Raw genomic sequence first — 15,004 nt, 5'->3', positions numbered from 1 at the left:
TCCACATATCAATAGCGGATAGAGATTTACTGAGCTCATCGTCCTGGGGCTTAGCAGCAGGTGGGTCAGTCTCTGCTGCATGGATCTGGGCACGGGTAGTCACAGAGTTAACATCAGCGGGACCCATAGGAGCGTAGGCAGAAACAAGGGGGGCCAAGTCATTTCCAAGAAGAACATCAGCAGGTAAGTCCTTCTTGACCCCCACATTCACAGGTCTAGCGCCCACTCCCCAATCCAAATGTACCCTGGCAACAGGTAGGCTGAACACATCGCCCCCTGCTAACCTCACAGCCACAGTGTCTCCCGTGTACTGTTTCTCAGACACCAAGTTCTTTTGAAGCAAGGTCATGGTAGCACCAGTATCCCGTAGACCACTGACCTTCTTCCCATTCACTTTAACCAGTTGCCGGCTATTCGATGGGCAGCTTGCACAAGGTCTGCCTCATGTAGGATGCTCCAGCATTCTTGCGCCTCTACGTAGCGGGCCGTAGGCTGAGGATTACGTGGGATTCCGCCGGCGGGTCTTCTCCAGGACTGCGCTTGGTTCGCTGCGTTTAGGGGACACTCTGGTCTTTTGTGCCCTAGTTGCTTACATCTAAAGCACCGAATAGGTTGTGAGTAGCACCGCAAATTGAACAGGGCTCTCTGAGGGTAGTTCGTGGCCGGAGGCCGTGTGGTATAGCGGTGCGCCGGGGTTTGGTAACTGGCAGCTGCTGGGGTGACTGGGGGTCTGTACTCCACTCTAGCAGGGGGCTTAGTGGTAGCAGTGTCCAGTTTGCGGGCATCCGTATACTCATCTGCCAAGCGAGCCGCTTCCTGCAGGGTGGAGGGTTTACGGTCCCGAACCCACTCTCGAACTCCTGCGGGTAACTTGTCGAAGCAATGTTCCAACAGGAATAGCTGCAGCACCTCTTCCCCAGATATGGCTTGGCACCCCGCTATCCAGTGAGCTGCTGTGCGGTGCACCTTACATGCCCACTCAAGGTAGGAATCTCCAGCTAATTTAACAGTGTCTCTGAACCGCCTCCGGTATGCCTCTGGTGTAACCGCATACCTGGAGAGCAGAGCCTCTTTTACAGTATTATAATCCCTGACTTCCTCATCTGGAATGGCCCGAAAAGCCTCTCTGGCCCGGCCGGATAATTTTCCAGATAATATCGTGACCCAGTCCTCTGCGGGTACCTTGTGTAGTGCACATTGCCTCTCAAAATCCGCAAGGTACCCATCAATCTCTCCTTCTGTTTCCAGGAAGTTTTTAAAAGCTGCAAAATTTACTTTTCTCTTTTCCATCTTAGTCAGTATTGTAATAATCCCCCTCTTCCTGAGGTTACTGGCTTGTGTAGTTGCTCTTCTGGGCGATAAGGTTCATTCCGTCGCTGCCACCAATGTTACGGTACCAACTGTGTACCAAGGGTTAACCCCAGATGAACAATGTCCTGCATAGGGAATCAGCAATTCACAACCCAGCCAGTTTCAGGTTTAAAACAGAATGACAACTTTATTTGAAGGCAGCACACAGATTTATACACCCTGGCTTCAGGTTACAAAGGGCATTGGTTTAACAGTAAAGCAAACATATGAACAATGCATCAAACCTCTAACAATTGTCTATTCACAGGTAAAACAGATTAACATATTAAGTTAATTAACTAGGGAAGAACGTTTACTCAGACAATCTGATGTTGGGCAGTCTAGTTAACATAATCACACAAGGACACAATCAGTTTACCCAGACAGACTCCTGAGACACAATCAGATCTGAAACATACATAGAATACATCTTATTACTGAATATAGGAACAGTTCTTATTAGCTATAAAGTCTTTTATGCCCACTTGGCTTATAGAGTCACAATTGCTCCCACAAGGGGCACTCACACCCTGTACCCATCCTGTATTTATGGATACAGGGTGACATAGACATAAGACAGAGTTATGAAAGTACATGGGGTGTCCAGCATATAAAATTCCATATTTCCATGCAGTCTCTGGGTATCCTTAAGCCCATGTACCTCCAGCCCAAAGAATGTTCCATAACAGGCCCTCCAATGTACAGTGGCGAGATTGGTTTTGTCACAAACTCTTTTACTGTGATCTCATGAGATTTGACTTAACTCTCATGAGATTTCATAGTAAACTTCCTTTAAACTGAATAGGGAAATATCATGAGAGCGCACAAGGCTCAATCCTTCAGCTGTCCTGGGACAGACATACTGATTTGCTGCTTAGAAGTCCTTTACAATGGGATGTGGCTACTGAGGAACTTTTGAGGTAAAATATCTTTCTTTTTTACATAGAGATGTTCAGGTGATATTTTCTAGTCAGCTTTTTACAGCTACGCTGCATCACTTTCAAGTGTTTCAACATGTAGGTATCATGGCCCTTTAAGTGACCCATTCAAACTTGTGTGATGACCCAGTTATGGGTCCTGTCCCTGGAGTTAAGAACCACTGACCTAATAATTCCACAGTTTGATTCTTTAAAATTTATTGCTGGAGTGTAATAAACATTTATATAAAAACAGCAAACCTAGGCATTCTGAGCATTTGCATTGGGGTTATTCTAAAGATTACACTAGCTCAGTTATTTTTAGCTCTGGCTATGTCGTTGTTTAAAAGATTTTTTTTTTTTTTAAATTTATATTATAATCCTGTTTAAAAGCTATCGATGCCCAGTGAGATTTTATGTAAAAACATAAATCTGCAATCATTTTAGAATCCTTATAGGAAAAGTGTGCTGAAAACTAGAGTGCTCTAATTATTCTGTAAAGTGATGGTAAATTGTAGCGTTAATCAAACGGTAGCCTGAATCTACAGAGTGTTTTAAAAGAACCATCATTCATGATTTTGAAGTGAAACAGCTCTAAAACGTACCTTTATTTTATGCACTGTTCTACTAAAATAACCCCTTCCGCCACCCATTTCAAAACTACTTTTTATTTTTCATAAGGTGACCTTTCCACCTCTTATCCAATAGCTGTGCTAGCCATACGGCACTTAATCATAAACTGTTTAAGATTATTTTTCCTTCTTTTTACCTGTTATCTAGACCAGCCTTAGTACCTGTTTTCTAAAACATTTTAATAGTGCCAACTGTTTCCACAACAGCTATGGATTTTGCCTAATGACATATGAACAAAATGCACATTGTCTCATTATTTGTTATTAATTCACTTTATACATAAATATATGGAGGGTGAGGAGGGCAGGATAGAGTAAATATCCCTGTACTAACATAAGTGTCTGGGATCTGATGCTGGGTAAGTCAGTAAAATAACCCTTCAAGCAGCCACCCTGCAACTAAGAGGTGCATTAGCCCCTTTTTGGAAAGAGAAACATCTCTAAACACTGTGGTTGTGGTTGCAAAAGACACTTCAAATACATTAGGAAAAATGGGCTAGATTATGAGTGGAGTGCTATCATTTGCGCACAAGCGATATTGGGTTTTTGCAGCCGTTTATGTGCAAGTTAAATTCTGCTCGTATTACAAGTTGAAAGTGAATGCAAACACGTGAGTGCAATCGCAATTTATTCTAGAATGATTACCGCGACCTCAGAGCTCGGGTTAACTATTACGCTCAACAAAAAAAGTGTTACAAAACACATAAAAAATACATGCAAAAATACAGTTTCACTCATAATAACAGTATCTAATAAAAATTATAAAAAATATATTGCATTAAAGTTATAAGGGCTCAAAGATATGAGGTCTCAGATGTTAAAAAAGTACTGCAAAAGGCGTTAACATAGAGATGCATACAGATACATGTCTAAATATGTATATGTGTGTGTATATATATATATATTTATATATACTGTGTATGCATTTATAGACATATATACACATTTAAACACATACATACTTATGTATACATATATATAGACCTATATATAAGTGCATCGGAGCCCTTTGCAGTCAAGTAGATGAAAACATGAATAATCATATTTATGCAATATTAATATATAATAAAGTGTTATACTATGCATTTACCATAAATATTATACATTCCAATGTTCTGCACATAGCAGCATATGTTCTATTAATTTTTAAATATATATTTATATATAGCTATATAGCTACTGTATACCTATATATATATATATGTATATATATATATATATATATATATATATATAAATAAATATAGATATCAAGAGTATTGCATTGAGCAATGATACTTTTTTATTGGACTAACTATACATTTATAAGATAACAAGCTTTCGGAAGAATGTTTTCCTTTATTTACAGATTATATCTTAAAACATAGGGTGGCTAAAAAGACAGAAAGTGCTACAGAGGTCTGAATGCAGGGGGAGGAGGGGGTGTTGTAAAAATCATGATGGGGGTTTAGGAGACATAGGCAGACAGTGTCAGTAAAGGATAACAGACAGGGGAAATATATGGTTATACACAAAGCATATACTGACATAAAGTTATATATGAACCTAGAATCAATATGTATGAAGATGGGAAAATAGGTATACAGGGGAATAACAGATATTCAAAAAAGGAGAAAGGAAAGAAAGGAAAAAAAGGGGAATTATAATAATAATGACAAAAGTGTGGACATAGGCTGACCTGCGTACCTATGCATAGAGAGTGTGGAATATGCAATGTAATTGACTACAGTATATGAAAGTACATTACAAACATTTTTGATAGTCCAGAATTTAGCAAGTTGAAGTGCATTATCATTTTCATTTCTAATGCACTTCAACTTGCTTAATTCTGGACTAAATGTGGACGCTGGTTTCTTAACCCATTATTAAAAATTTTTGTAATGTACTTTCATATACTGTAGTCAATTACATTGTATATTCCACACTCTCTATGGGTGCGCAGGTAAGCTTATTTGTCTGTTATCCTTTACTGACACTGTCTGCCTACGTCTCCTAAACCCCCATCATGATTTTTACGACACCCCCTCCTCCCCCTGCATTCAGACCTCTGTAACATTTTCTGTCTTTTTAGCCATCCTATGTTTTAAGATATAATCTATAAATTCCATAAAATTGATCAGTATTGCTTCAGACTTGAAAAATGAAGACATTCCTCCGAAAGCTTGTCATATTATAAATGTGTAGTTAGTCCAATAAAAAGTATCATTGCTCAATGCAATACTCTTGTTATTTTGATATCTAAATCTCTGGACTAACATGGCTACTCCAATCAACGTAAATTTAGATATAGGTATATATATTTTAATATCTCTTTAAGAATAAATATAACATATTCTGCTATGTGCAGAACATTGGATTATGAAATATGTAATATTATCTTCTTATGTTGCACTTTTAAACAACAGCGATCGTGTTTGCGTGACTGAGTGTTTTTTACCCAAATATTTAGGCTCCATTGAAGTCTATGGGGGAATGTGATTTTATGTTCACAACTTCTCAAAGTCTATTTGTTACCACAATATTAAAAACTTTTTACTTTCAACATGAGCCTGAATCTCTGAGCGCAAATAAATTACTTCTAGCTGTTTTAACGCTTGAACGTGAGTGCAAACTACTGCTCCACTCATAATCTAGCCTAATGTTTATAGAAATAAACATTGGAGAGCACTTGAGATTTGCTATCAACTAAAAATAAATTTATATTTGTGGTGCCCCTAATTTGAAAGAGTAAATCCTCCTTTAAATGAAGGGTCACTTTATCTTTCAGGAAATTAGATGATCAATGTGAAAAAGGAAATCTTAAGCCATTATACAGCAATTTTACAATAATGGTAGGGGTTGAGTGATAAAAATGTGTGTCTTTCTGGTTGCCCCAAATTAATGAACCCATGACACCTATCATTTGAAAGAGAACATGGGTGATACAAATTGCTGAATATGTCATTCATTAGAAACCCAGTTTAGGGAAAATCTACCCTAACACAGATGGGGGGTGCTGGAGGGGCTGTGGAGAGGAGGGATCTTTTCTTCACATCTGGTGGACTTATCCACGGATAAGGCCTTTCTGGGAGGAGGTGCTGGGAGAGATGAGCAAAATTCTTAAAATCATTATCCCCCCAAACCAACAGAGAGCAGAGGTGCTTGGCCATAAGAAGTGGTAGGCACGCGGCCCGGGGCTGTGCACTGACAGACTTGGAACAGAGTCAGAGGGCAGAATTTTCATAGTTTGCGCGCCTAAACCTTTTCTTTAGTGATTTATTTTTAGAGTGCTCTGTTTATCTTTCATCTGATGCTCTGCTGAGCCAGGGAGCAGCTCTAGGCATGAGCTTTATAATTAATGCATTGCAGTGTACATATTTTGTATGTGTGTGTGTCTGAGTGTTTTTGTGTGAGTGTGTGTCTGAGTGCTTTTGTGTGTGTGTGTGTCTGAGTGTTTCTGTGTGTGTGCCTGAGTGTTTTTGTGTGTGTGTGTGTCTAAGTGTTTGTGTGTGTGCCTGAGTGTTTTTGTGTGTGTGTCAGAGTGTTTTTGTGTGTGTTTCCGAGTGTTTGTGTGTGTGTCTAAGTGTGTTTTAAGTGTGTCTGAGTGTGTCTGAGTGTTTGTATGTGTGTGTGCCTGTGTTTTTGTGTTTGTGTGTATCTGCTTTCTGGGGGGAGAGGGGTGACACCAAAAGTTACCGCACCGGGTGACACCAACCCTAGTGACGCCACTGCCCTTACTTTTGAAATATTCCAAAAGAGTCAATAGATAAAATGAGTCCTCTTGCACTGGGACTTTTTCCAACTGTTTTAACATGAAGCACAAAAAGCATTTGGTCTAAAAGGTTTTGCATTTAACTATACTGTAAGGTTGAAGACCTTCCTGACGTTGTACAGTAGTCACACTCTAGGGGCTAGATTACAAATGGCCCATGACATGAGTCAGACCAAGCTGGTTATGGGTAGCCATTTTCATTCTTGTGTGTCCAGTTACATAGTTACAAACAACTTTGAACTTTGAATAGTTTGAATAGCTTATGACAAGCAGCAGCAATAATTGTAAGTATGAAACAGATTGCAAAACCTCTATTAAATTCAGAATCTCATATTTTAACATTTTAGCACATATTAACATGGTTTTAGTTATCAGAAATGAGCATACGGTGTGTGCTTATTTATAGAGCCCAACAGTCATTGGCCCCTATTTTCTGTATATAAATAAAACAATATGCAAAAACGATATTATAATGCTCACAGATAAAAGGTTGTATATTTAGAATAGGAAAATTGTCTATACAATAGTTTGGAACTTTAGAAACTCAATTAAAATGAGTTTCTGTTTAAACATTACCCTATAGTGTTATGTTTTTGTCACCATAATATGCTCTTTGTATGTTTGTACAAAAGCAATTGTGGTGTGGATTAAAAAAAATGCAGTATATTTCTATATGAATTTTGCCTAATTCATGTGCTTTTATAGATTTGTTCTTAAGATTGTTGCCAATGGAAACCATTTTAATTGCAAAAGAATAGGTACTGAAACTAACATCTTAAAATAAAAAGTCCCCTAATGTCCACAGGCAATAACTTACAATATAACCCATTTTATTAATTGATTTTAAAAAGAAATCAATTGAAACAGTCTTAAGATGCCTTAGGCAATTTGGAATAATTTGTGCACTGTACGAATTTTAATAGCAGTGCCCGAGAGTTGAACTCTAGTGACCGATACTTTACAGAAATTTTTACTTTCTGAGTGATTAAAAGGCATTTTGGATCAATGCAAGTAATGCAGAAAGGGCATTTTCCTGTATAAAATACATTAAACAGCCTTGTTTAAATACTAAAGCATGATCCTAATTTGGATGTGTGCTTTATTTAATAATATTTTGTTTTGATTATGCTATTACATGTAATAAAATAAGTTTAATTTAAAAAAAAAAAAAATCATCTTTATTTATAAAAAGACCCAAGTCATAATAAATTAATTGTGGTGCTGATATCAATTATAAAATGTTGAAGGAATAGAAAAAGCTATTATTTTTGTAATTATATTAATAAATAAATAAAGCATTTGTATGGTATGGGAGAAGGAAAATCTCATGCCATATAACTACTCCTAGGAATTTGCACTCACTTTAAGTCCTTCTGTCTTAAAGGGACAGTCTACTCCAGAATTGTTATAGATAGATAATCCCTTTATTACCAATTCCCCAGCTTTGCATAGCCAACACTATTATATTAATACACTTTTTACCTATGTGATTACCTGATTTCTAAGCCTCTTCAGACTGACCCTTATCTTAGTTCTTTTGACAGACATGCATTTTAGCCAATTAGTGCTGACTCTTAAATAACTCCGGGGGAGTGAGCACAATGTTATCTATATGACACACATGAACTAGTAGTGTCTAACTGTCAAAAACTGTCAAAATGCACTGAGGTAAAAGGGAGTTAAACGGCTTAGAAATTAGCATATAAGCATACCAAGGTTTAGCTTTCCACAAAGAATAATAAGAGAGCAAAGCAAATTTGACGATAAAAGTAAATTGGAAAGTTGTTTAAAATTGCATGCCCTATCTGAATCATCAAATTTAACTTTGACTAGACTGTCCCTTTAAGTACATGCCAACTTGATCTAGGTTAAAATACACCCCTGTGCAGATATAATAGCTATCCCCTTTTATAATATTCTTACCAATTTATGAGTTTCTGACTGGTTAAGACATTTTATGTTTACATCAAAGCAGGTTTTCAGTAGGTTCCTTTGATAGTAATCTCCGAAATCCATTATACTTTTCCGTTGGTATTTCAGATATAGCATATTTTAATAAATATATCAAACTGGATGAGGAATAGTGAAACGTTGTGGTGTAATTAGATGTAAATAATGCTATTGGTGTATTTTTTAATGTATATATGATTTTGAATTTGGCAGTCCTAACATGCAATCACGTCCATTGTATATTCATTGTACCGGCTCTTGGTCAGAGATGCATACTGTCCATATTCCTTCTATGATCTTTCAGAATTATTTAGTCATACTGATTCATTTTCTCCCAACATTTTTTTTTTTTTAAAGCTCTAATCAGATTTTGTATTGATATACATAAATACCAGGCATGTTTCCATTGGTTGCCAATGCCATACTAATTGTAGCAACCTTACTGGGTCAATTAGACAAGCATATTTGTCTGGGAAATACCACAGTGAACAACATTACATGGGATGGGAAACCAATTTCCTAGATTGCTACAGTTTAGTGTTGGATAATAAAAATAAACACTAAAAACACAGAGCGTTGTGTATGTGAATGCTGTGTCTGCTCCTACACATCCAGTTTCTATTATTAAAAATAAATCCCATGATTACTTATGTGTTTTTACATCTATTAATTACTGTGAATGGCGTTTATTTTAGCATTAGCGGGATATGTATATTTCCCCACTCTTTTCTAAGACACTTCTCAGGTGGTGTTAAGGTTCCTGTCAGAAAAGTGAAGCAAAAAGTGTCAATTTCTAGGTCTCTAGCCATATGTGGAAATCTATACTTAGAAAAGAGTATACAATATGTTATTCATTAACACATTAAATTAATTCTATCAGTATTCCTTAGTATCCAGTCAATTTAGATTTAATAAACATAGGGCTCTGTTGATGTGCTTAATTGTGAAAACTGGTGGTAAAAACATTTATCTCCAATAAAGTATATGTAGATTTTTTATGTTACCACTTATTTCCAAACTTTACCACCTCAATGGAAGCTGGCCCATAGTAGGTCATATATTACTAGAGCATATTATTATTATTGTTATTATCATTACTTCTAAATGACTAACATGAGCTTATTACAGATAAATATTCATAAAAGGACAGGTATGCCATATCTATAAGCTATTAAATGAGTTACACCCCCTACGTGCAAGGTGATCTACAGTACTGATTGGGCTGTTTATAAATTAGGTCTTCAGTTTTATGTTATTGCTGTAATGAGGTTGTTTTTTTATTTTTATTTCATTAGGGCCAAGCATTGATTTAGTTATGAGTTACTATTTTTTTTATTTTTTTTAGATAAATCAATTCACAAAAGTCATGTACTGTTATTGAATGTTGTAATGTTTTCTGAACTCTGTTTCTTTCCTTTTTTTTCTTTTTTCTTTATTTATTTTGAGTATCCAAAAATGGTTTCTGGTTACCTATTTCTTTTTTTTTACCTTACTCAAAAATATGTAAATGTTAAGAACATATGCATACAATATTCATGTTTCATAGCAAATTCATTGTAAGTAACCCACAATGTTTTTGAATCCTAGTTCTATGTACACAGTAGTGCTATCAATATTTATTTCATATCAAACATTATCTGGGTTTATAGGAGCAAGGAAGTCAATACTATGCTGTACAGCTAAAGCATTCAATTGCAAGACAGTTTACAGTACGAAGTGCATTAAAAAAGGCAGCATTAGCCTTTTTTAACATTAGATCGTAGATCAGAGTAAAATCTCCCACTTACTATTGGCTAATATAGTAACACAGCTAGTCTCTTGGTAAAAACAAGGATGATAGATCAGATTATATAGTAATCTTAAATACAATGTTAAAAAACATCAATTATTTGTTGAAAGATGAAAACTACTGGCTAATATGTCACTTTTAAGAAATATAGTAATGTCACACTGGAAATAAGAAATAAAATTATCACCTAGATTACGAGTTTTGCGCTATGGTGCGGTATGGCTTTTATTGCTGAAAAATTGGCCATTACTCTGAAATGGCCAGGAACGCATATTACGAGTGGTGTTGGTATAGCTGTAACACAAGCATTTTAGCCTGTAACGCAACGTCCATTCCACACTCAAAAAATTACAGGTTGTGTGCTCAGGTTAAAAAGCTTGCTTTACAGCCTATACCGCTGGCCATTCCAGCGTAATGGACAATTTTTCAGCATTAAAAGCCGTTCCGCACCGTAACGCAAAACTCGTAATCTAGGTGATAGTTTTTTTTCTTATTTCCAGTGTGAGATTACTATATCAAAAATGGAAAATTTTATGGGGTTAGTGTTAGTTTTTTGTTTTTTTGGGTGGTTTTTTTTTTAGATTAGGGATGGACACTTGTAAAAGAGCTGAATGCCCTTTTAAGGGCAGTGAAAAAGAGCTGAATGCCCTTTTAAGGGCAGTGAAAAAGAGCTGAATGCCCTTTTAAGGGCAATGCATATATAAATGCCCCTGTAGCGGTAAGGCACCTCAGTAATTGAGGTGTGGGGTTGCCTGAGTTTTTTTTTAGAAGTTTATTTGATGTCTATTAAAAGTTTTTTTCTTAACTTTTCTCACATAATTTTAGCTGGGGATCGATCCTAATTTAGGATAAAATTTAAAGTGTATTTTTTCCTTGGCTTATTTTAATTGAATATTAAAATCTTTGAAACTTATCTGTACAAGTTTATTTACTGTTTCACAACATGTCTGATATGGAGCAAGAGCCTGCTCTCATGAATTCATGCTTATTATGTTTAGATGCACAAATTGCAGCTCCTATGCAATTTTGTTCTTCATGTGTCAAGAAAACCTTGCAAAATAAAGGTAAAATTTCTGAGCCTAATGTCTCTCAGGATTATGCTGTTAAAATCATTCCTCAGCTTTCTCCTGCTACGTCCCAAGCCTCAATGGCGTCACATGCAGTGCCCTGCGGTTCCTCTATAACTCCTAGTGGAGTATATTTAAAAGCAGAAATTGCTGCCCAGGTATCTTCAGCATTATCTGCGGCATTAGCTGCCATTCCCAGATTACAGGGAAAATGCAAGAGGAAATCTAGAAATTTGGAAAGTAAGGTGCCTGTCCTCAGTTCTGCTTCCCAAATTGCCCTTTCTCATAAGTCTGATGAGGAAGATACATCGGGACTTTCTGAGGGTTAAATCTCAGATTCCAACAGTATAATTCCTTCTTCTAATACTGAGGTGGTATACAGATTTAAGCTTAAACACCTTTGTGTATTGTTAAAGGAGGTTTTAGCTACTTTAGATGACTCCGATACCCCTGTCATTGTCACTCCTAAGAAATCTAGTAAACTTAATAGATTCTTTGATAAACCTTCCACTTCTGAGGTTTTTCCTGTGCCAGACCGTGCTAGGGAGATTATCTCACAGGAATGGGAGAAACCAGGGGTGTCTTTTTCCCTGTCTCCCATTTTTAAGAAAATGTTTCCTGTTGAGGATTCCATTAAAGACCCTTGGTATACTATACCCAAAGTTGAAGGGGCCATTTCCACTCTGGCTAAGAAAACCATTATTCCTATTGAGGATAGCTGCTCTTTTAAAGATCCAATGGACAAGAAGCTGGAGGAGTATTTGAAAAAGATTTATGTTCATCAAGGTCTCCAATGGCAACCTGCGGTGTGTATTGCCACCGTGACTAGTGTGGCATCTTATTGGTTCGACGTCTTGTCTTATTCTCTTCAAGTAGAGACTTCCTTGGATGAAATTCAAGATTGAATTAAAGCTCTTAAGTTGGCTATTACTTTATTACAGATGCCATTTTACAGGTTGTTAGACTAGGAGCTAAAACTTCTAGCTTCGCTGTCCTAGCCAGGGCGTTATGGTTGAAATCCTAGTCTGCGGATGTTTCCTCTAAAGTCAAGCTTCTGGCGATTCCTTACATGGGCAAAACCTTTTTTGGACCCGGTTTGGCAGAAATTATCTCTGATATTACGGGTGGAAAAGGGTCTTTTCTATCTCAAGATAAGAAGAATAGGCCTAAAGGACATCAGAGTAATTTTCGTTTCTTTTGTAACTTCAGAGGAAAGCCTTCCTCTTCTTCTTCCAAGCAGGAACAATCCAAGTCTTCTTGGAAACCCAATCAGTCTTGGAACAAGGGGAAACAATCAAAGAAACCTGCAGCTGATTCCAAATCAGCACGAAGGGTTTGCCCCCGATCCAGGATCGGATCAGGTGGGAGGCAGATTTTCTCACTTTCTCAGTTCTCTCATGCCTGGATATGAGATGTCCCAGCTCCCTGGACTGTGGACATAGTATCCCAGGGTTACAAATTGGAATTCAAGACACTTCCTCCCAGAGGCAGATTTTATCTCTCAAGATTATCTGCAAACCAGATAAAGAGAAAGGCGTTGTTGAAATATATACAACATCTTTCCTCTCTGGCAGTGATAGTTCCAGTTCCAGTGCAGGAACAGGGTCTCGGGTTTTACTCCAACCTATTTGTGGTTCCCATAAAAGAGGGAACTTTCCATCCCATTCTAGATTTGAAGTGTCTAAACAAGTTTCTCAAAGTTCCATCCTACAAGATGGAGACTATACTCTCCATTCTTCCTTTAGCACAAGAGGGTCAGTTTATGACAACCATAGACCTAAATAATGCATATCTTCATGTTCCTATTTACAGGGACCATCACAGATTTCTGAGATTTGCCTTTCTGGACAAACATTTCCAGTTTGTGGCCCTTCTATGTGGTCTACCAGGGCTCCCAGAATTTTTTCAAAGGTTCTGGGGGCTCTTTTGGCAGTGATCCATTCTCGTGGAATTACTGTGGCACCCTACCTGGATGACATATTGGTTCAGGCGCCATCTTTTCAACAAGCAAAATCTCTCACAGAGATATTGTTGTCTTTTCTTCGTTCCCACGGATGGAATGTGAATCTGGAAAAAAGCAAATTTTCCCCTGCTACAAGCGTAGTGTTCTTAGGGACCATAATAGATTCTCTATTGATGAAGATTTTTCTGACAGAGGTCAGGAAAAACAAAATCATTTCCTCTTGCTTCTCTCTTCCGGCTGCTGCTCATCCTTCAGTGGCTCAATGTATGGAGGTAATCGGTCTGATGGTGACTTCCATGGACATCATTCCTTTTGCTTGATTCCATTTGAGACCTCTGCAGTTGTACATGCTCAGACAATGGAATGGCAACCATGGGGATCTATCTCAGAGAATAGAGTTAGATCAGTCATCAAGGGACTCTCTTTCCCATGGTGGAATTCTCAGGAACATCTGTCTCAGGACACATGCTTTCAGAGACCTTCGTGGGTGATCGTGATCACAGATGCCAGCCTGCTGGGCTGGGGAGCAGTCTGGAACTCATTAAAAGCTCAGGGTCTTTGGACTCGGGAGGAGTCTGCTCTTCCCATCAACATCTTGGAGTTGAGGGTGATTTACAATGCTCTATTGGCTTGGCCTCAGTTGTCCTCAGCCCAGTTTATCAGGTTACATTTAGACAACATAACCTCTCCACCAGGGAGGAACTTGGAGTTCCTTAGCCATGAAGGAGGTTACTCAGATTCTTCAGTGAACAGAGACCCACAATTGCTGTCTATCTGCCATCCACATTCCAGGAGTAGACAACTGGGAAGTGGATTTTCTGAGCAGACAGACTTTTCAGCCCGGGGAGTGGGAACTCCATCCGGAGGCATTTTCCAGCTTAATGCTCAAATGGGGGATGCCGGAGATAGATCTGATGGCGTCCCGTCAGAACGCCAAGTTTCCAAGGAACGGTTCAAGGTCAAGAGATGCGCAGGCCGTTCTGATAGATGCTCTGGCGGTTCCTTGGGTTTTCAGGTTGGCATACCTGTTTCCTCCGTTTGCTCTCCTTCCACGAGTCATTGCTTGTATCAAACAGGAGAGGGCGTCGGTGATTCTTATAGCCCCTGCGTGGCCTCGCAGGATCTGGTTTGCAGACCTAGTGGAAATGTCATCTCTCCCACCTTGGAGACTACCTCTGAGGAAGGACCTCCTGATTCAGGGTCCCTTCCTTCATCCAAATCTTGTTTCTCTGAAGCTGACTGCTTGGAGATTGAAAGCTTAATTCTGTCTAACCATAGTTTTTCTGAGTCGGTCATTGAGACCATGATTCAGGCTCACATAAGATATTGTGTAAATATCTTTATTGGTGTGAATCCAAGGGCTACTCTTGGAGTAGAAATAGAATTCCTAGAATTTTATCTTTTCTTCAGGAAGGCCTGAAGAAGGGATTGTCAGTCAGTATCCTGAAGGGTCAGATTTCTGCTTTATCTGTTTTACTACATAAACGTTTGGCGGATGTGCAATTTTTTTGTCAGGCCTTGGTCAAAATCAGGCCTGTCTTTAAGTCTGTTGCTCCTCCTTGGAGCCTTAACCTTGTTCTTAAAG

The 15,004-nt window shown here is 38.1% G+C and overlaps 1 protein-coding gene across 1 annotated transcript in view; it reads left to right on the top strand.

Moving 5' to 3' along the window:
• Positions 1-15,004, top strand: part of PACRG (parkin coregulated) — an 875,091-nt gene that overhangs the window by 611,191 nt on the left and 248,896 nt on the right. The gene's annotated exons all lie outside the window — the stretch shown is intronic.

The sequence above is a fragment of the Bombina bombina genome, chromosome 4 (assembly GCF_027579735.1).
Source record: "Bombina bombina isolate aBomBom1 chromosome 4, aBomBom1.pri, whole genome shotgun sequence".
Lineage (NCBI taxonomy): Eukaryota > Metazoa > Chordata > Amphibia > Anura > Bombinatoridae > Bombina > Bombina bombina.
This window is presented reverse-complemented; position numbering and strand designations above follow the sequence as displayed.